General features: G+C 39.1%; 1 protein-coding gene across 1 annotated transcript in view; it reads left to right on the top strand.

The window, feature by feature from the left end:
• ADGRV1 (adhesion G protein-coupled receptor V1) overlaps positions 1–22,371 on the top strand; it is a 489,468-nt gene that overhangs the window by 382,022 nt on the left and 85,075 nt on the right. The gene's annotated exons all lie outside the window — the stretch shown is intronic.

Genomic DNA, 22,371 nt, shown 5'->3' with positions numbered 1-22,371 from the left:
GAAGAGTGAAAATAAATAAATAGATCTTAGATCGCTACTCTGTGGAGCTTATGAGGCAGAGACAAACAACAAGTAAATTAAGTATATGGGATATTGTTGCTCGTAGAAATAGGATTCTTGCGCATAGTCACAGGAAATGCATCTTGGGGACCCATGCCTAGGAAGACTTGGTAAGATTTGCTGGAATGAAAACAAAGGATTGTCCCAGGTGCCTAATGTCTTATTCACAACCAGGTGGCTTACCTCTGTCTGCTGCAGAAGAAGTCCTGGGCCTGGTGAGCAGAAGCGCCCACCAGGAGGGTCAGGATCCACAACTGTAATGCATCACCCTGGGCTCCAGTAGTCCAGCATAGTCTCTGCTCCCTGCTGTGCTCTAGCCCCATTGGTGCCACACTTCAGCCCAGGCTCACACAGCTGCTGCAGAGAGAGAGCACGTGAATGAAGGAACCTCAGGCCTTTCTTAAGCTTCGTTTATATTATCTTGGGTATGGGAGAGAGCAGGCTTTCTTTCAAATTAGCCAGTCTTCTTTCCAATCCTTCCCAAGTTCGTGCTGGCTCCTCACCCTATCCAAGCCCCTTCCTGGATCTTCAGGGGTTCCATGCTCTTAGGCTATCTGATCTTTCCCCCAGACTAGACACCTCCCCTTTATGTCACCATATTGTCTCCTGCTGTATATGCCTCAGGAGAGGAATTTCCTGCTCACCAGTCTCCCCTCACCAGTCTCCCCATCCCCCCAACTCCCTATTCTTCGGGAATGGAGCAGTTATTCCCTGGGAAGGGTGGAAAGCCACCTGCTCAGGGATTAAGTCCCTTTGGTAGAGCACAATTAGCTTTCCCCTGGGATGTCTGTGAAGCTGCCCCTTCCAAGTTAATCAGGCTTAATGTGTGATTCCATTTGCTCCCTTCTTTTGTTAATAACTAACTAGCTACCTTCCTACTGTAATAATATTATGAGAAATGCTATGAAAAGAATTGAACAGGGTGAACTGGATCCAGAAGTGCTATGGGGTATGAAGTGCATGTGGGTTGTAATTTTAAAGAAGCATTGAAAGAGAGGTGTTATTGAGAAGATGAGGTTTGAGCAAAGATTTAAAGGATGCAGGGAAGTTAACCATGTGCTTATCTGGGAAGGAATATCCCTGCAGAGGGAACAGCCAATGCAAAGGCCCTAAGGCCTGAGAATGCCTGTTTATGGCCAGGGATTGCAAAGAGACCAGTGTGGCCCAACTAGAGTAAGAGAGAAAGAAAAAGAGAAGTTGCAGAAGTAAGTGTTAGGACTCTGGCTTTACACTGTGGAAGAAATGAGATGATCTGATTTATAGTTTCAAATATAAATAGGAGCAGGTGGAAAAGTGAGGAAGCTATTGCACTATAGAGGCAAGAGATGATGGTCACTTGGCCCACGGTGGTAGCAATGGTGATGCAGAGATGAAGTTAAAATCATCTTTCCCTGCTGTTTTTGTTTATTTGTTTCAATTTCACCAATGTTGGTGTATATTTTATTATTTTCTTCAACTTTCTTTAGTTGAGTAATTAACCCCTTTTCTTACCTATTTTGTTTTATTAAGTATAATATAATAAAATTTAGTGTGTTGAAACTCTTAACCTACTTAAGCTTTGTAATAACTTGATTTTATATAAATATTAGATATGAATACCAAAATTTTAAAATTCTTTAGCTTTTATTTTAAATTTTTTAAAAGTTCATTTAACATTTGGTTGAGTGTTCCAAAGAGCAAGGGAACAATAATTGTTTTCTGTCCTGTAAATCTCCCAAAATATACTTGGAAGACCCTGGAAGTTACCCAAGCATTTTTCTGAGGCTTCTGAAAACCACTCAAGGTAGTCTGAGTACAACACACATTACATTTCAATACAAGAAAATCTGCATTGCCTGATAAACTTTAAGCCTGGTTAAGTCTGAACAACGACAATCTTGTGGAAGCATCTGCCTCAATAGGTGACACCACTGGAACAAGGTTTTCTGAATATTTCAGGGCCATTCAAGAGTGTGACCTGTCTCAGTGAATTACTAACATCAGTTACTCTGTTAGCTTTAGAAAAGGATACCTTGTAGAACTGTTATTTATCAAGTGCTCTGTTCTCTTGCATCACCTTTCCATATAATGGTTTTGAGAGTTCGACCTGATTCCCTATCACGGGTACTCACCAGAATTTCCACGGGAACTTAAGCCTTGGATTCCTTCTTTCCCTCCCTCAACTCTGCATCTAGCTTCTTCCATGTGTTTTCTTCTCTCTGTCTCTTATCAACACAGACATGAAACATAGACTCCTTTTGCTTTCTTGTGTCCTGCCAAATTCTACAAGTACAAGGCAGAGTGAAGAGTAGACAAAATGTTGTAACAGACATTTTGCTTAACATTTTATTTTTTTAATTTAATGTTAATTGTATTTTTCCATTACCATTTAGTCCTCTTATACCCTCCTCCCCCCCCCCCCCCCCGGCAATCACCACACTGTTGTCCATGTCCAGGAGTCCTTTTTTCCTTTTTCACTCAGTCCCTCTACCCCCTAACCTCCCCACCAACTATCATCCTGCTCTCCATCTATGAGTCTGTCCCCATTTCCCTTATTAGTTCAGTCTGTCCATTAGATTCCACATATGAGTGAAATCATATGGCATTTGTCTTTCCCTGACTAGCTTATTTCACTTAGCTTAGTGTTCTCCAGGTGCATCCATGCTGTTGCAAAGGGTAAAACTTTTAAAGCTTCCCCCTATCTCTGCAACATAAAGATGTTCTCATTGCTTCTTGCTTCTTCCATCCAGCCCTTTTCTCTTCCATCTCCTGGCCTGCCATATGTTCTTGTCCTCCTTAAACTCTGCAGTGTTCTTGAGCTGCCTGTGGAAAGGAACCAATTTTTTCTCACTTTCTTTTGAAGAGTGAATCAAATTTCCCTTGGTCTTACCTTTTCTTTCTTCTGTGACCTATGCATTTAGCTCCAATGGCCTATTAAGAAGTTTTGCTAAACAAATTATATCCCTCAGAAGAATTCTGTTTATCAGATTTTGAAATAATATATTTTTGCTTTCTCAGTATATGTTGTAGAACCATTTTACAATGTTTTGCTTGACAACAATTTTCTGAAATGCTTTGACTAACTCTGGTTTTGTTAAATAATGAAATATATAAGAATATGATTGATAAGCTATTTTTATTTTGTATATATTTATATTATTAACTAACCCCATTCAGTTAGATCATATCAACTAGCACAAAAAGCCAATACATAACAGCAAAAGGAATCCCAGAGGATTTAAAAATTTAATCAAATTCAAAAGCCAGTATAGCTTGGACATGAAGATCATAGATAAATCCATATATCTGTCTGCCAAGTTTCAAGTCTTTCTTTAATACTTACTAGCTTTGTGACCTTAGACAAGTTACTTAACTTCTCTGCTCTTCAGTTACCTCATCTGTAGCATCCAATAATAATAACAACAATAATAAGAGTGCCTATCTCATATGGTTGTAGTAATAAATGAGTTAATGCATGTAAAGTTCTTGGAAAAAATGCCTGGCACTAGTGTACCATATACACATATTAACAGGATTCACATACTCACACCACATACATTAGCTCAAGGACTTGAGAATAAAAATATGAAGGTAAGGAAGGAGTCTGACAGATTAAGGTTTTAGATTAAGTATAGCATATCTGACACTTATAGTATGCTGAATAAAGAAATCACTGTCTTTCAACTTATTCTGATATATACAAACTAAATCTAAAATATTCCTAAGGAAGTAAGGGCATGTGTCCTTAAATGGTTCTTACTACTTTTTTGGCCCATTGGAAAATCTGATGAAAGCTGTTCACTAGTTTCAACAACTATGTTAAACAGTGTTTTCGATTTACAATGCCCATGAAACCCATCCATGGACCTCAGGTCAAGAATTCATGGTTTAAGAGTTTCTGGTAAGAAGTCAGATGTAAACATTTTTGTTAGTTTTTTTAATGTTAAGGATTACAAAGCATACTTGTCCCCCTTGTTGTCAGGAATTCCAGTGGATCTGAAATTGTCCCCTCCTGGCTAGCTAACAGATTAGCCTGGCACAGTTTCATGGGTAATGGCAGATAGTAGAATTCTGGGTCCGAGACAAAGTGACATTAGTACTGGTGACACAGTGAGTCGCACACAGTGAATCTCCCAGCTCGTGTGCATGTCCGTTCCCCTTGCCCTCTAAGATGCTCAGGGACAATGCAGAAGCAGCCCAGGTGGTCGCTGCAAACCCTGCACAGTGGATTTGCATGACAGCTGCGGATTCTTCAGCCTAGGAAACCCTGCAAGTAAAACTATCTGATATTCACACTGGAAGGACACACCTTTTTTTTTTTTGAGGTGTATTGACATACAACATTATATTAGTTTCAGGTGTACAACATAATGATTCTATAATTGTATATTTTGCAAAATGGTCCTCCCCATAAGTCTAACTAACGTATGTCACCATACGTAATTGTATAATTTTTGTGTCGTGATAAGAAATTTTAAGATTTACTCCCTTAGCAACTTTCAAATATGAAATACAGTATTATAAACTAGAGTTGTCATGCTGCACACTGCATCCCCGTGACACTTATTTTACAACTGCAAGTGGTACATTTTGACCCCTTCACCTATTTCACTCCCTCCCCGCCCCCCACCTCTGGCAACCACCAATCCGTTTATCTGCTTTCTGTATCTATGAGCTTGGTTTTTGTGTGGGGGTTGTTGTTGGGGTTTTTCTTTTTCTTTTCTTTTTTTTTTAAGTCCATATATAAGTGAGATTATATGGTATTTATCTTTCTCTGTCTGGCCTATTTCACTTAGCATAATTCCCTTAAGGTCCACCCTTGTTTTGCAAATGGCAAGATTTTATTGTTTGGCTGAATAATGCTCGTGTGTGTGTGTGTGTGTGTGTGTGTGTGTGTTTCTTTACCCATTCATTTATCAATGGATGCCGAGGTTGTTTTCATATCTTGGCTATTGTGAATAATGCTTCAGTGACCATGGTGGTGCCTGTATCTTTTCAAGTTAGTGTTTTTGTTTTCTTCAGATATTTGCAAATGATGTATTTAATCAGAGGCTAATATCCACAATATATAAAGAACTCATATAACTCAACTCAAAACAATAAAAACAATTCAATTAAAAAATGAGCAGCGGAGCTGCATAGACATTTCTCCAAAGACGTAGAGATGTCCCATGGAGACATGAGAAGAGGCTGGATCATGTGGTAGGTAGTTCTATTTTTGATTTTTTGAAGAAACTTCATAGTGTTTTCTATAGTGACTGCACCAATTTATATCGCCGCCAGCCATAGTGCACAAGGGTTGCCTTTTCTCCACATCCTTACCGACACTTGTTGTTTTTTGTCTTTTTGATAATAGCTACTCTAACAGGCGTGGTGTTAACTCATTGTGGTTTTGATTTACATTTCCCTGATAATTAGTGATGTTGAGCATCTTTTTCACGTACAGTTGGACATCTGTATGTCTTCTTTGTGAAAATGTCTACTCAGATCCTCTGCCATTTTTAAATTGGATTGTTTTTGCTATTGAATTTATGAGTTCTTTATATGTTTTGGGTATTAACCCCTTATCAGATGCATGATTTGCAAACATTTTCTCCCATTCAGTAGGTTGCCTTTTCATTTTGTTGATGTTTTCCTTTGCTGTTCAGAAGCTTTTTAGTTGATGGAGTTTCGCTTGTTGATTTTTGCTTTTGTTGCCTTTGCTTGGTACCTAATTAAAAAAATCATCACCAAGATGTAAGTCAAGGAGCTTACCCACCTGTGTTTTCTTTTATGGTTTCAGGTCTTATATTCAAGTTTCATCCATTTTTAGTTAATTTTTATGTATGACATAAGATAATGGTCCAGTTTCATTCTTTTGTATGTGGCTGTCTAGTTTCCCAACACCATTTTTTGAAGAGGATGTTTTTCCCCCTTGTATATTCTGGACTCTTTTGTTGTAAATTAATTGACCATACATGTGTGTGTTTCTCTCTGGGCTTTTTATTCTGTTCTGTTGATCTGTGTGTCTGTTTTTATGCCAATACCATACTACTACGATTACTATCACTTTGTAATATACAGTCCAGCAGAAGAAACGCCTGCTTGAGTGTGGTTGGTAGGATAATAGTATGGGTGTAATAATTTATAGTTTTAATTTGAACATTTCACCTACAATTTCATATGGTATGCTTTAGTGTGATATCATTAAGTTACAGAATTGAATGCTTATGATTTTGTAATGAAAGATTTTGTAATAAAAAGGGGGCATTATTTGTGCTGGGCCCTGTAGTTTGAAATGAGAGTGTGTGATGCTTCCAGCTTTGTTTTTCTTTATCAAAAGGCTTTGGTTATTTGTGTGTGTGTGTGTGTGTGTGTGTGTGTGTGTGTGTGTGTGTGTGTCTGTGAGAGAGAGAGAGACAGAGAGACAGAGAGAGAGAGAGAGACTCCATAAAAATTTTAGGATTCTAAGGCACATCTTTATTACACTAGACAGTAAATAATATTCCCTCTGCTCCAGAAGGAAGCATTATCTTCGAAGGCTTTCCATGCATTCTTGAAAAGATAACCCAGGACAAAAGCTGTCAGTGCCTTGCTTGCAAGCCATGCAGAAACAGACCCATCGAGAACCATCTCCCAACCTGTGTTCCATCAAGTTGAGGAGGAGAAATATTGTCACATGTTAGCTGGGGAAGGGGGAACAATGTTATTTGTATGGATAGACAGATAATTAATGATCTTTTCATTATAATTGGAGGAATAAGAAAGGAACAAGATATATATAGTGACTGCCTTCAGGAAGCTTACAGGCTTTAAACAGATAGCCCTTAAAGTGATTAATTGTACTTTGGATAAATTCCACCGGAGGAAATCAAATGGATTTATGAAATTATATATTGGGGGAACTTGATCTAGCTTATGATGTCAAAGAAGATATTCCTGAGGAAGTAACACTTAAAAACAAGGCCTAACATGGTAGTAGCAATTACCAGGTTAAGAGCAGGGAATGTAATGTTTGGAGTAGAAGGGTAATCCTACTGGATGAAGGAAGCCTGCATTATTGGAGGAACAAGAAGACAGTATTACTATATCAGAATAAGGTAAGCAGGGACCAGACTGGACTTTGGACTTGTACCTGATGACGATGCACAGTCACTGAAGGGTTAAAAGAGGGTGTATGCCCATATTATATTTACATTTTAAAAGCACCCCCTCACACACAGTGTTTTATAAGAAAAGAGTTGTAAGGGAATAAGTGAATGTTGACAGTGGAGTTCATAGCTGATTACCATAAACCAGGCAAGAGATGGTAGTGATCTGGTCTACAGACAGTGGCAGTGTAGATGAAGAGAAATGAATGGATTCAAAAAATATATTCATATAGTTGTCAGGCCTAGGCGATTGATTTGATTTAGAGGGGAAAAAAGAAAGTCATGGACGATTCTCAGATTTCTGGCATGGGCAACTGCACAGGCAGAATGCCTAGAAGGAATTAATTAGCCTCTTGGGGATTTATCTCATAAATTCACTTCTATTTCAGTGACAGCAAGCATGTTAGATATATACACATAAGGAATCTGATTCTCTCCAGAGCTCTAAGAACTAACCTCAGTGCAGATGAAAGATGAGCTGTAGGGGATTGAGATGTCACACACACCTCCTAATCTCAATGGTAGTTCTTTTTGCTTGAATCCATTGAAAAAAGGATGTCCTGATGCTATCAGTTGGTTTAAAAAAAAAATTAACTTCAGATTTTCCTACCAGTATGATTCCTTCTAAACTGTACAAGTTAAATTAGGGTATAATGCTATCATTAATACTCCCTAATTTCCCAGTGTGTTAATTCTGGGACTTACATTCTTTCCTCATGTTGTCTTACTGCCCACAGACATTCTGAAAGTATAGTACATATGCAACCATATCAGTCAGATATGTGGTGAACCTGATGTCCACACTGTGTAAGTTATTTAGAATTAAGGAACTCCCAGGAGCATCTTTTTTTTGGGGGGGGGAAGTACTTAAAATCAACTGACAAAAACCCAAATCAGACTAGCATAAGAAAACATGTAGCTCATGTAGATAAAAACTTTAAGAGCAGTGTAGAATTCAGGCAGCTCTGAATACAAAAATGTCATGAGTTCTGTCTCAGTCCATGACTCACCTCTGGGTGCCTTTGTTATTTTCATAATTGGGCCGGTTTTCTCCATGAAGTGGGAAGAGGCCACTGGCAGCTCTTAGCCTACGTGGTTCTTCTGGTTTCCCAGTGGAAAAGTCTGTTGCTTTCCCACCGTAAAAACAGGGAAGACTCTGTTTGAATCATTACTCATCTCTGAACCAATCAGTGTGGCCAGAGAATGACACCCTGACTGTCCAATTGGAAAGGATTTAGAAGAGTTCTATGAAGATGAGTAATGGGAAGAAAATAAAATTTAAAAATTAATAAATATGTATGTAGTGCTTTGTCTATGCAAAATAAAGCCTTTTAAGAGGATAATAGATATCAAGTTTGAGTAGAATCATGAACTATTTAGATTAGAGATAGGGAAATTTATAACTGGTAGTTCATAAGTGTTGGAATGAATTAGGAGCCTTCTGCGGAATCTTTTAAAATAGAGTACCTTCTCATGTTGGCCTTTTGGGGGCCCTCTGCTGCTCAGAGTCTAAAGGCCCATTTTCTATCTACTCTCTCCTTCTATAGTTATCTCCTTATTTAAGTGATAATGAGATTGAGCCCTTGCCCAAAGTAAAGTAACCTCTTTATGGTACAATCTGGGCTAGAACCTGCTTGAAAGAGAAAAACTTCCTGAAGTCAGAGGAAAGATTTCAGAGGCCAGATCTTAATTATTAGTTTCAGTTGGTTGATGTAATCTCTACATCATGAAACTATATAATCTCTACATCATGAATCTCTATAATCATGAAACTACACTGATTTGCTATTTTCTTTTAAAAATTTTTGTTGTTGTTCAATTACAGTTGCCCCCCTTACTTCCCCATTACTCTCCCCTGCCCTCCCCACCCACCATGTTCTGAAAGCAAATCCAACACATGCAAATAAATACATGCTTAATTTGTCTGTTTTCCCTTTTTGTATAAGGAACATCTTATGAATTTGGGTGATTTGATTAAAATCAGCTCTCCATTGGGAAATAGTTCTAACGGTGAAGAAATTTGGAAGTTATTTAACTGTTTCACAGAGGTTTTAAGCTTGAGGTGCTTAGTTTTACTGACTTACTTGTGATCTAATTACTCCAATCCATACACCACTGGCACAGGAAGATATGCTCATCCAATTCAAAGATGATCTCACCAAGTTCTGCCCAAATGTCTCTGGAATCAGTTGAGTAATTAATGCGGTATGAAAGGAATGTGCTTTGCTACAGTATTTTTTTATTTTAAATAGTAAGAATATCCAGAAGTCATACAGTTGGAAGTCACCACAAATAACAATGAATCAGAAGTATCAGTACAGTTGGTACATAAAAAAATAACGCTTTTTTATGGCCATGAAGTAAACTGGTGTATTTAATTCACAGTTGGGCCAGAGCTCTTCATTGGGACATCACAACACATGTCTACTGCCTTGGATGTTAGAACAAATGTTTCATTGCTTAAACTTGGTACCTTTTAATTTTTAGCCAATCCCATTGCAGAAAGCCATCTTTAAATATTAAATCAGGATAATTTAATCTGAATGAAATTTAGAATTAGAAAAAACGCAGTCTTTAAAAAATAGTAACGCACACAGTGGCAAACGATCTCCGTGCTGTTTCCTGTGTGCAGTTTGAAGTGGTGTGTGTCGAGGCTTTAGCAAACTTGTACTTGTAGACCCATACGTGGGAGGCGCCCTAGGAAGCAGCCTCCATGGTCTTACGTGTGATTCAGAGTGCTGAAAGGGTTCACTGTTTTTGCTCCAATTCTTTATTGAGATTCTTAAAACCTGATTTCTGCCTCTTTTTTTTCTTTCACAAGAGAACAAACAAGCTATAGTTTGAGTCAATAGGAACCCCAAGCATTTTTATTAATGCATGCTCAGCAACAGCCTGAGACTTGTATGGTTGTTTTATCCCCAACTCAGTGCGTATCTGTCATTTCCTGCTCACCATCTGGGACTACCAGATGTAATACTTAGGAGCAGAAGCACCCAAGTTCTATCTCTGCTTCGTTATTTCAGATGCAGCAAAGAAGTAAGCCTATGGTGTGTTCTTGGCTATAATACAGTAGAGTTGTCCATAGCCTGGACACAAATTGACCTGTGTTCATTATTTTTTCCAGAGGAATTTCTGTTCCAGATATAGTTTCATTCCGTATTATATTGACTCAAGCTGATAAATCTTAATTTTTTAAATCAAATTAATATCCTTCTCTCTTGATGACAATACTCTTTGAAGCTCCAGTGGTTCTTGCCAAGACTTTTGTGAGGAGACATTGCTCAGTGCCCAGCGCATGCAGCCCTTTTGTTTAGAGAGACAGTGCGGTTAAGTGGCCAGAGAAAGAGACTTTGGAGCCGGACCAACTGCTTAGGTTCAAATTCTGGTTCTGCCTTTTCCTAGAGTTTGACCTTGAACAAGTTATTTAACCTCTGTGTCCCTTGACTCAAGATTGCTGTGAGGATTAAATGAGTTACTGTATTCGTCCTACTCTTCCGCTGCTGAGAAGAGTGCTTAGCACTTAGTAAGTAGCACTTACATGTTAGATGTTTTTACAGCTGTTCCTATCTCAAAGTCTTTGCACTTGTTGTACCTTCTATCTGGAATGTTCTTCTTTCAGACATTGCTTGGCGCACTGTCTCACTTCAAATGTCACTCCTCAGAGAGGCCTTTCCTGGCTCTCTTTTTCACTCTTTCTTGGCTATTCACTGCTTTATAGCCCTGATTGCTACCCAATATTATATTTATTTCATCTTTCCAACTCTCTGTTTCTTCAAAAAGAACGTCATCTCAGTGAGGTCTGTTGTGCAGCACTGCACCCCAAAAGTCTAGAACAGTGCCTGGTAGACACATGATAGGTACAGGTGCTCAGCAATTATTTGATGATTGAATATATGAAGAAATTATTACAAAAGTATATTTACATTAGAATGCATTTGTATAGACACATAAATCTCTATATCAGAACTCTCTAGAGCACAAAATAATTACAATTACTCCAAAATGAACTAGATCCTGGTTTAAGGTTTTGTTTCCAGTGAATTGAAGAATACTCTGCTCATGCCCGACACTTAGGAGTGTCTGCGGTGATTCAGAACATAAGCCTGAACTTTCAGTTCCACTTCTCAAAGTCAATTTTGTTTTTCATATAGATGACCTTTAACACTCACTTGAAACAGAGAAAGAAAATCGTACCAGTCTAAAGATTTGAGATGTTTTTTCATGCACAAAGATGGCAATATTTTCTGTCATGGATAAACTATTAGACCTTTCTCATTTACCATGGAGTTAACATGATACAGCCCTGGTTTATTCCCATAAACCTCAGTGGTGAAGAATAATTAAATTATCCTCAACTTGTTTTCTATTTTTAAGCATATGGTAATCCTGCAACGCCCTTTACCAAACTGTTAGCATAACTGGTTGTAAAACGCTGAAGAATGTAGCTGGCAAGTTCAGCTGGAGGAAATTATAAGCAGATCTTTAAAAGACCTTCAAAGTTTGTTTTCTGTTTTTGATATTTAAAAAATAATTGATATGGCACTCTAGATAAAGGACACTGGAATGATTTGTTATGTACTGAAAATTAGTAATAATGGATATGTATAATGAATTTCTATTTATTCTTTATATCAGGATAATGTTTTGAGATGATGATGATATGTCACTTGTAATGGCAGTGAAGATGGAAATTGGATTTTATTGGAAGTGGAGTGCTTAGTACTTCTAACCCATGTACTCTTACATGCTCGGTGTTTCCTGAGTATGATTCTCAAAATTCATGTGTTTGCTATGGATCTGTCTGGCCTACTGTCTATTTAAATGTATTGTTTGATGATCTAGGAGGTTTCCTCCTTTTGGAGAAATTATGAAGTCTGCTGAGTGGACTTTCTACACTTAGATACACAGCACATTATTCAAGCATTTTTTAAAATCTTATTTTTATAAATTTCTTATGATTGTCACTTGGAATAAGGCAGCCCATTTGAAATAAATAAATAAGTATTGGGTTGGCCAAAAAGTCCCTTTAGTTTTTTCTGTAAAACAAAGACACATTTTTCATTTTCACCAATAACTTTATTGATTTGGGTATTTTGAGTATGTCAGCTATCTCCCATATTGGCTTCTAGTGGGTAGAGGCCAGGGGTGCTGCTAAACATCTTCCAATGCATAAGACAGCCCCACAGCAAAGAATTATTTGGACAGAATATCAGTAGCACCAAGAAACTTCACAAACCACTTTGACATATTTGATCAATCATAGCACCTTCTTCATACACTGCACAAATCATTTTTTGCATTTCAGTTGCATTTTTATGTTTCTTGAAATAATAAAGCTTAAAGAAAATGCATATTTTCTTCCATCTTCAATATTAAAATGACTGCACAAAATTTCACCAATTTTGATAAGTATTTTTAAATGCATGCTGATATGACAGCTGTCATAATACAATGTAACAAAATTGTTTCAAATAAGGTTAAAGACAACTAAGCACTACTAGAGCCATAGTACAGAAACAAATAAATGAACTTTTTGGCCAACCCAATAAATGCATGCATACTACACTAAATGGTCACACGTGCACACTTGTTGCCCTAAGTATTAATTCAGGCTTGTAACAAAGGGGTGACGATAATCAAATGAAATGAGTTCTAATGAAATAGAAAAAACTCAAGCAAGTTTAAAGTTTGTATCACCAGTGTCTTTTGTTTATTTTGAAACAAAGATGCTTTTGGGCAAGAGAAATAAACTGGGTATAAGTGAGAAAATGATACCAGTATATGAGATCTAGAAATACCTCATAAAAATCTGCTACAAACTTCTTAAATACCCAGTACAACTGCTTTGCTGACATGAGTCATGTGCTAACCTGCCAGGGAGAATTCCACATGTTCTTGTGCAGATCCTGCTGGTGAGGAATTAGAAAAGTAATTAATCATACTCATTTGGGTGCATGTGGTGACAATTAAGATCTCTATATATTAGAAATAAAGTGTAAGACTTTTTTACCTTTATAAGAAATAAAGGTATTGATTGGATGGTATATTGCCATGTCAAGATTAGCATTAATCATGGGAGGACAGAAGCATTTGATAATAACACTGGAGAATTAATGTATTTTCCTGTTGTTCTGGAAGAGCTGTCTGTGGTCCAGTTTGCTGATTAGGCCATAGAAAATCTCAGATCTGTTTTGCTTTTGGACATCTTTATACCGCTCTGACCATCTCAATAAAGTGAGCAGTTCTCAGCACTCTGTATGATCTTATCCTATTTAATCCTCCGTCACAACCTCATTACCGTCAGATGTAGTATAGCTTTATTCATTAGTACTGTTTCATATTTTATGTCTCTCAGTTTTCTATCTCAGATATTAGCTGTAGTCTAAGAGAAGTTTTATTTTCTGATGTCTTTCTAATAACTTAGCTTAGGTCCAGGTTAATTCAGAAGAGTTAAGGAGAAGCGGTCCCCGCTGGCATGTACCCTCCCTGAGGGCGAGGGCTCTGTGCCCTGGCAGCTGCTCCCTGCTCTAACCCTGCCACCTTGAACGGCCTCTGGAATTTAGTGAATGCTCAATAAATATCATTAAATAAAAGAATGAAGATAATAATACTTGCCTTGTGGATTCGTCATGAGGGTTAAACTAAAAATTGCATGCAAAAGTACCCAACACACCTACCGTGGGATATGAAATCCCAAAACCCTGAAAGGGCTCATATGGAACCCTGAAATGTCAAACCTGGCTTTTACATATATGACTTGCAAGCCATAAATTGGGAGATACTGATTAAATGCATGTTTTACATGTGTTTGACTTCTAAAAATTATATTCAGCACCCTAGTTTTTATAATGAGAGAATTTTTAAGTGATGATAACCTCATTATGATTCCACTAGCAGTTGGCCTTGCCTTTGGCTGATAAAAGCTTCTCTCGTATAAAAGATGGAAAACTCTCTTACACATTTTACCTAACTGTGGACTGAGAACTACTAGTGCTTTTATTTGACCAGCACCTCAGCGCTGTTTGTTTGATAATGATTACACCTAAACTAGAGAAAGAAGTGTCTGGCTTGGCTTGGCTTTTTTAAAATTAATCTCAAAGCAGGCCAGAGACGGTGAGGGCTTCACCTGGAACTCTCAGCAATGCAGGTGTTAATGTGAGGGCCTCTGCAGTGAGTTTTTAAGAGGATCGAAGAAAGGAGTTACAAAGAATAAGACACCAGATTTTATGTAGCATGGATCATGGCCTGACCGCCTCTGTGTTTTCTTAACCTTTCTCCTCAAAAAGATGCATCTTAGAATCTAACTATCCAAAATTGCACTGTAGTAGCATTTAATGGGTGGACTGCAGTGTATTGCGCTCCAGTGTGGTTGATAGCGTTGAAACACAGGAGCCGGTATGCCGTGTTTTTTACAAATGTCTACGTACTAATTAATGGCTGTGCTGTTGTTGGGCTATCAGTGGGGCCCAGCCCTGGGGCCTAGCATTTTAAATATCTTGTGTCTTGTTAAAGATGTCTACATGAGAGTCCAGTTATAATTTGGGAATAATTTTAATTTAACAATAAAGGACACATTCACATTGAACTGGTAGGAGAAAAAGCAGTACTAAAGGCCTCTTTTCCTTCTAAACATATTGCTTCTTCAGTGTGTTTTGGTTTGCTATTTTCACTCAATATTAGTGCCCCCTTCAGTTGGTTTTCATTAGCTTTAGGCTAACAAAGAAAAGTGGAATGTTTTTGAGGAGTGGTGAGTTATTTTAGCTCTACACTGTTTCCCAAGCCCCTCCACTCAGCTTTAACTTCATGGACCATATCTCGTTGTCAACATAAGAAACATACAAACCTGTAAGAATTTTTAGGAGTTTATTTGAGCCAAACTGACAACAATTGCCGGGGACCAAAATCTCAATGAATTGAGAAAATGCTCTGGAAAATGGCAGTTCTACCACTTCTTTTATACATCAGACTCAAAGCGAAAGACTTGAGGGGGTTGCATGAAATCCATTGGTGATCAGTTAGGAGGCAGGAGAAAGCAAGGGGAGGGGGGAACCTCTGGGATTTGACAAAAGGTAAAATGAACACACATAGTTCTTTTACATTTGTGGGTATAGGATAGTTACCAGTTAACAATGAACATGATACTAACAACAATGAAGGGGTTTGCCGTCTCTGCTCTGGTGTGGTAGTTGTGCTCTGAGGGGTCCAGAAAAAAGGAAATTACTTTGATATTCCAAAGGTATGTTATCAGGTATGTGATCATAGCTGGGGGAAAAAAAAAAACCAAAAAACGGCAGACAGGCTCAGTTAAAGATTGACCTTTGTTAGGGAAAAATACTGCCCTAAGACATGACTACCCACCATGAACCGCTTTTATAGAAAGTTTTAATTTCAGACCACCCTATGTGGTCAGTTTAGGTCTCTAAGTTTCTAAGGCGGCCATGTAGGCCTCCCCTGAGCTTGTCAGGTTTAGCACGTGGCCCCTTTTCATTGGGTTGAAGGGTCCAGAGAAGAGAGCATTGATTCGGTGACTGCTTCCTTCCTGCTGCAGCTGTGATTTCTGCATTGTCTAAAGCTCTTTTGAAATTCTTACAGAACAGCTCTCCTGAGTTTTCCTTCATAATTATCCTTCACACAGACTGTACTGGAGGGGCTGTGAAATGAGGTGTCCTCTTCCCTGCCAGGCCTTTTTTTCTAAAGTTAGTAAAATACACAGTCCACGTATCATTAGACCAGTTAAGCCTGTCATGTAATTCTATGTAGCTATTAATTCTTATTCTTACCCCCCCAAATCAAAGCATATGCACCAATCTTTGTCCTTGAAATTTTTATAGCCCCAGGGGAAGAGCAAAGACTAATCATCATTATGTTACCTTCCTGAAAATCTCAAGCCATGCTTCCCCTTTTAAGAACACAGATGATTCCTGAACCAACAGGAAACAAAGCTGAGAAAGTTTTGAGCCTTGTCCACCCCTCTCTTTTTTTGCCATTGTCTGGGAAAGGGAGTATGGCTCTTCCGGATGGTCCAAATCATTTTCCTATCAGGTCACTTAAGTAACAAATGTTGTTCTGGATCCTCATCTTATTTCTTTATCAGCAACAATTATTTCACTGTCTAACCCCCCCCCACATAATAGCTCACTCCTTCCTTTGAGTTCCCACCATGCTCCGGGTGGTCAGGCTGTCACCCTTAACGTATTGCATTAAGATTTGGCATGAGCCTCACTTTCACACTGGACTCTGATATTCTCCAGGTCAGGAGGCATGACTTACTCCTCATGTATGCCCAGAGCCTAGCAAGTAGCATGCACATTGTTGCTTAACAAATGAGTGTTAAATAAATGAACAGCAGTCTTGTGAAAGTCAGTACTGAGTTTTCTGTGAATATAAGGTCAAGAACAGAACACGGTCCATTATATGACACAGTAGCCATGCTATTCTCTCGTACTGGCAAGAGTTGTACTTCTGTTCAACTACTATGTAAGAGTGGTGCGTATTTGTTGTTGATGAAAGAATACCCAGTATATAAAAAAATTTTACACAGAGTTTGAACCAAAATTTTGAAGACATACCTAAAAGCAAGATCTTAACATATTAAGAAAATGCTCCTGGGAAGGCAGTTTTGCATTTCCCTATGCATTTGGAATCAGAAGAGAAAACCTAAGGTAGGTTCATGAGATCCACTGGTGGTAGGAGAAAGCAAAGCAGGGAAATCTCTAGAATTGGAAGAAAAGCAAAGTGGAGAAACACATAGCTTATTTTACATTGTGGGGTACAGGGTCATTAACATTTGACGTTTACAGCACATAGAGATGGTATGCAGGGAGCAAGATAATGAGGGACTCTGCTCTGGTGCCTGTGGTTGTGCCTTTGAGGGGTCCAGAAAAAAATCACTCTGACATTTCAAAGGTGTGTTATCCTATGCATAAGAACAATAGACAGATGTCACTTAAAGTAAAGGTTGACCTTTGCTAAGGAAGCTCTAGGCCTGGGATGTGACCACCTGCCATGGACTACCCAGTTAGGAATTTATGATCAGACCGTCCTGCCTGGTTAGGTCACTGAGCTTATCAGGCCTGCTCTGTGGCCCGCTGAGCTTGCCAGATTCATTACATAGCCCATATTTCATTGTGTGTGTGTGTGTGTGTAACTCTGACACACCTGCTAAGAGAAAGCAAACTAGGATGAAGGTGTAGTCATTTTTTTTTTTTAGCAAATTGTATTTTTGTGCCCCACTCCTGGTTCAGTCTTAGTTTAATTTATTCTATATTATATGGAATATATATGCCTTTATCAGCTACTTAGAAACCTCTAGGGAACAGAAGTTCAACTTTAGTATTTTATAGGAATAATGAATAAGCATTTCTTTTTTCGTGATGAGGAAAATGGAGGGGGGGGAACCATCATGAGGCTGTTATTTACTGCTACTCAGATACTAAAGTAACAGATAGGAACCCCTGACAAAGTGGCCTCACCTGCAAAAGACAGTGTCTTCAGGATTCCAAGTACGGGAACCAGGAATGGAGCGGTGAAAGTGCAGCTTAGACGTGGTAGGGGAGACGTGAGATGGTGTGTATTCCCGTGTGCTTCAAAACAGCGACCTCCGAGAAGCACACTCCTGTGCACTGAGCAGTGAGGCCATCTGCATCCTGACATAGACTCACACCTCACATTGCTGTGATTTTAAATTGGAGATTGGGATTTAAATTTAGGTCACCTTGGCAGAACCAAATGGAGAGTTAAACACATATTATTTAAAAGATTGTATATCTTTCTTGCTTTCAAATGACTGAACAGTGACCCAGAGCCTTACATATAAGTCACTGCTGTGCGTGTTCGAGGAAATGCTTGCTCTTCAGAGAAATGGTGTTAGACCTTTGGCTAGAGGCAACGGATAAGTTTCCTGTTGCAGGAAATCAATGATGTTAACCAAATACTTGGTATCCTGTTAAATGGAATATGAATACAGTTAAATGTCGTGTATAATTTCTATACCTGAGTAAGCATTACAGTGTCTCAGCAAAGTAATTAAACCAATGCATGTGGCCCTGGCCTGTGTGGCTTAGTTGGTTGGGTGTCATCCCGTGAAGCAAAAGGTCACAGGTTTGATTCCTGATCAGGGCACATGCCTGGGTTGCAGGCCTGGTCCCCTGTTGGGGCACGTGCAGGAGGCAACCAGTCGATGTTTCTGTCTTGCATCGATGTTTCTCTCCCTGTCTTTCTCCCTACCTTCCCCTCTCTCTAAGTAAATAAATAAAATCTTTAAAAAAACAATGCATATGCTCATGTGAATGATGATGACTAGCCTTTATTGAGACCTACATGCCAGGCACTATGCTAAGCATTTTAATCCAATTAATTTCATTTAATTCTCACAACACATTTATGAAAAAATAGATTTTATTTGTATCTTATAGGCGAGTGTACTGAAGCTCAGAGGTGACTTCACCGGCCCATGTTACACAGGCCAGTGTGCCACTGCCACATTACATAGCAGGGCCAAGGTTCAAAGCCAGGCCTGTCTGATTGAGAGTCCACATCTGTAAGCACTTCTCTTCCTCACTGTCCGTTTTGTGAAATCGTCATATTCTTTCTGTCTTCAACTTAGAATGTTCCAGACAGTAGTGGGTTTTGATGCAGTTCCACTCGTAATCAAACCCAGTTAGATTAGTGACTGTTCTTGGTTGTGGCAGGCAGCAGACACTTAAGCAAGTGTTTAAGAGGAAGTGATTTCTCCTGACTTCTTTCTCTCCCCATACCTGAGCAATAGGCCTCCCATTAGTTATGAAGAATAGCACTGACACAGGGTAAGATTTTATCATCTGAGAGTACATGCCACCTTCCCAGATAACATGAATATCACACTCCGGAGTTTTCAGCATGTTTTGAAAATTATTTCTATTTTATGGCACATTAAACTTTTATGTGAAGTAAGAGAGAAAAAGAAACAAGTATACCACAGTAAGAGGAAGTGTTTAAAGACAGCCCAGCTCTACAATTAAGAAGTTTGGCTAACCCTGGCGGGGCTATTCCTTTGGTTGGAGCATCACCTGTGCACCAAGAGGTTGCAGGTTCAATCCCCGGTCAGGGCACAGACCTAGATTCTGGGTTTGATCCCCTGTTGGGGCATGTGTATGGGAGGTAACCAATCAATGATTCTGTCTCACGTCAATGCCTCCCCCCTCCCTCTCCCTTTCTCCCCCTTCTTCTCTCTCTAAAGTCAATAAACACATCAAAAAGAAGAGGAAGAAGGAGTTTGGCTACAATTAAGAAACTTAGCCCAGAATCTTCACTGCATATCATTAGATCATGGTGTTTTTTTAGTGAGAAGAAATTAAGAAAGTTCATGAAAAGGATAGCCTTAGGATTTGAGTGCAGGTTTTGGACTATTTGAATTTTTTTCACACATTCATGATTATTCTCAGAAGTTACCATTACTTGGCTGCTCCCATTTTATTTTACTGCCCTGAAATCCTGTTGTTGAAACTACAGGACTTGAAATAACAGGAACATCCTGTTGTCAAAAATAAATTCCTTATGATAAAATATCGATTCAACTGAAGCCAATTTTTTTTTTCAGAGAGGGGAAAGGGCCTCAGTGGGAGGGGGGCTTATGAATGACAAAATGCCATTTTGGATTCCTTGCCCTTTCCGGATTTCTTTGTTATATCTGTGAGTGAATGAAGTTTCTTCTTTTGTGTGAATTTTTATGTTTCATAAACATTTTAATGGGATGTCATTAGAAACATTCATGGAGCAGTGTGTGGTCTGTGCTGCCCACTGTCGGGTATTGTATTCAGAAATATGCATGTTCAGTGGCCCCCTGCCCTTGGGATTCATATGCAAAGTAAAATGAAACACTGGGAACACTTCCTAAAAGGGGGATTTTTAAATTAGCAGAGTATGGCCCCTGAAAGTATTCGGAGTTATTTTTCTGCCGAGTCTGATTTACGTTTCAGAGCCTCCTTTAGAGCTTTGACCTAGGAGTCCAGACAACCAGGTTCTGGGCAAACCTCGCATCTCGGGGTTTTTACCCATGAAGCGAGAGGCAGGATGGGATGACCTCTACTATCCCTTCTAGTTCTAAGATCCTAGGAAGAAGAACATTTTTACTGAAAGGAGGAAGTCCAGCTGTCTTTCAGACAGGCAGCACGGGTTGATGGGGACATTCACAACACCTCGTCTTCTAGCGGTCAGCATTGGAGGTCCTCCAGCAGAGTGCAGGCTTCCCAGAGGCTAGAAACTCTCCCTCTTCTGGAAAACTGTCAGCAATTGGCCTTTTCCTTCTGTTTGCCCTCTCCTAGGAGGCTTTGGGAGTGGGGGGAAGAAGGGACGGGGACAGGGGTATGGCTGGGAAGAAACTATCAGTTCAAATCCCTAAAGGAGCCCCTGAATCAACAACAGCTCACTCTGCTGCTGCTGACGCTTCTGAGCCACGCTGGCCCGTCCGCCTGCAGTGGTGCATTGTGCTGTGCTGCACTTCCTTGCCTATCACCTGCCTCTTTTTGAATGGCTCATAATTACCCTCACTTTTCAAATTGGAACCAAGTCTCAACAACTAGTTCTGCAGAAACACTCATGAGTCATGGGGAAAAGCAGCAAAGGGAAAGTTTTCCTCCTTCCCCTCCTGCAGAGATGCTGTGCACGCAGGCACATCATCCCCTGTGCACGGCTGAATCACATTAAACATCTGCTGACTGAGAAGGAATTCAAGAGAAGAAGCTGGTCTCCCTGCCTGCTACAGTCGACAGTGCTGAATCTATGCTGTTCAGCTCCATCCCCCTCCTTGTTTTTTGGACACAGGTTAAGTCTTGTACATGCATAAGAGGATTTAGCACTTAGTAATAGGTGATAATAATGATCGTAGCTATCTCATATTGAGTGTCTACAGCTTACCAGGCTCTGATCCAAGAGCATTATATGTATTGACTCATTCAGTTCCCACTACACTCCTATGTGTTAGATTCTATTTTTCTCTCCATTTTATTATTATTATTATTTTTTTTTAGGAAACTGAGGTTTCGACAAGTTCAATACTGGCCCAAGTCACAGAACCAATCGGCCATTGACCCAAATAGTATGGTTCCAGAGCACTTGTGCCTAGCAGTACACTTTTTTTTTTTTTAAGGCAGCGTGATCCTAATCCAACTGGAAGCTCCTACCCACTCTGCTCTTGTGCCATACCTACACCCTCCATAGCAACATCATTTCCTTTTGAGATTCTTTACATAAGTCACAAAAAGATCACCTTCTATCTACCTATCCAGTGTCTAGTTTAGGGCTGTCCAACTAAGAAGTTTTAAAATATTGCTTCCTCAACAAAATATAACCAGAGACATTGAAGTTAAGAACAATCTAACAATAGCCAGGGACGAGTAGCCAGAGGGGACAGTGAGGAGAGGGGATTACAGGAACTACTATAAAGGACACATGGACAAAATCAAGGAGGAGGGTGGAGGCAGGGGAGGGAAGTGGGTTCGGCTGGGGTGTGGTGGAGGGCTGGGGAGAAAATGAATTGTGTTGTTTATCCATTAAAACCGGGGATTACCCATAGAGTGAGTAGAATTTTGGCCTTCATATCCTTTACTCACTTTTACTTTCCTTTTCTGAAAATAATTAATGACCTCTATCTCATTTTCCCTAGGTATTTTGGTTCATGTTTTTAAACCTTTTTAACATTTATTAGATATCCCTCACTCTGTTAGCAGTATAGTATGGGGTTTCATAATGTTCTTATATTGTTACATTGTATTTTTCTTGCTCCAAGATCCTTCAGGGAAGGAGTTATGCCTTTATCATTTCTTTAGTCCCCAGCTATAATTTCTACATTTCAGGGCATATTAAAATTCTCCATAAATACTAATTAATATTAGTATTGTTGACCAACCCTAGCAACCACTTAGTATGAACACAGAAGGGGTATCTACACATATTAAAACAACACATCTTTGATATGCTGACCCATTACTCAGTGAAGACCAACATCCTGAAATATGTGTTCAATAAAAAATTCAATATACCAAAGTCGAGGTGGCTTAGCAACAAAGCTGGCTGTCCGAGCTGAGACATAACTGTGTGATGCACAGCTTAACATAATGACCTTAATATTATTGACATATAGCTTCATCTACTCACATTATTCTTATTTTCTCAATAGTAAAAAGTTAACCCTATTATTTACAGGATTTTAAGATCAAAGTGTTGC

The sequence above is a fragment of the Desmodus rotundus genome, chromosome 1, assembly GCF_022682495.2.
Source record: "Desmodus rotundus isolate HL8 chromosome 1, HLdesRot8A.1, whole genome shotgun sequence".
NCBI lineage: Eukaryota > Metazoa > Chordata > Mammalia > Chiroptera > Phyllostomidae > Desmodus > Desmodus rotundus.
Note: the sequence above shows the minus strand (reverse complement) of the source record. Positions and strands in the feature narration are given on the sequence as shown.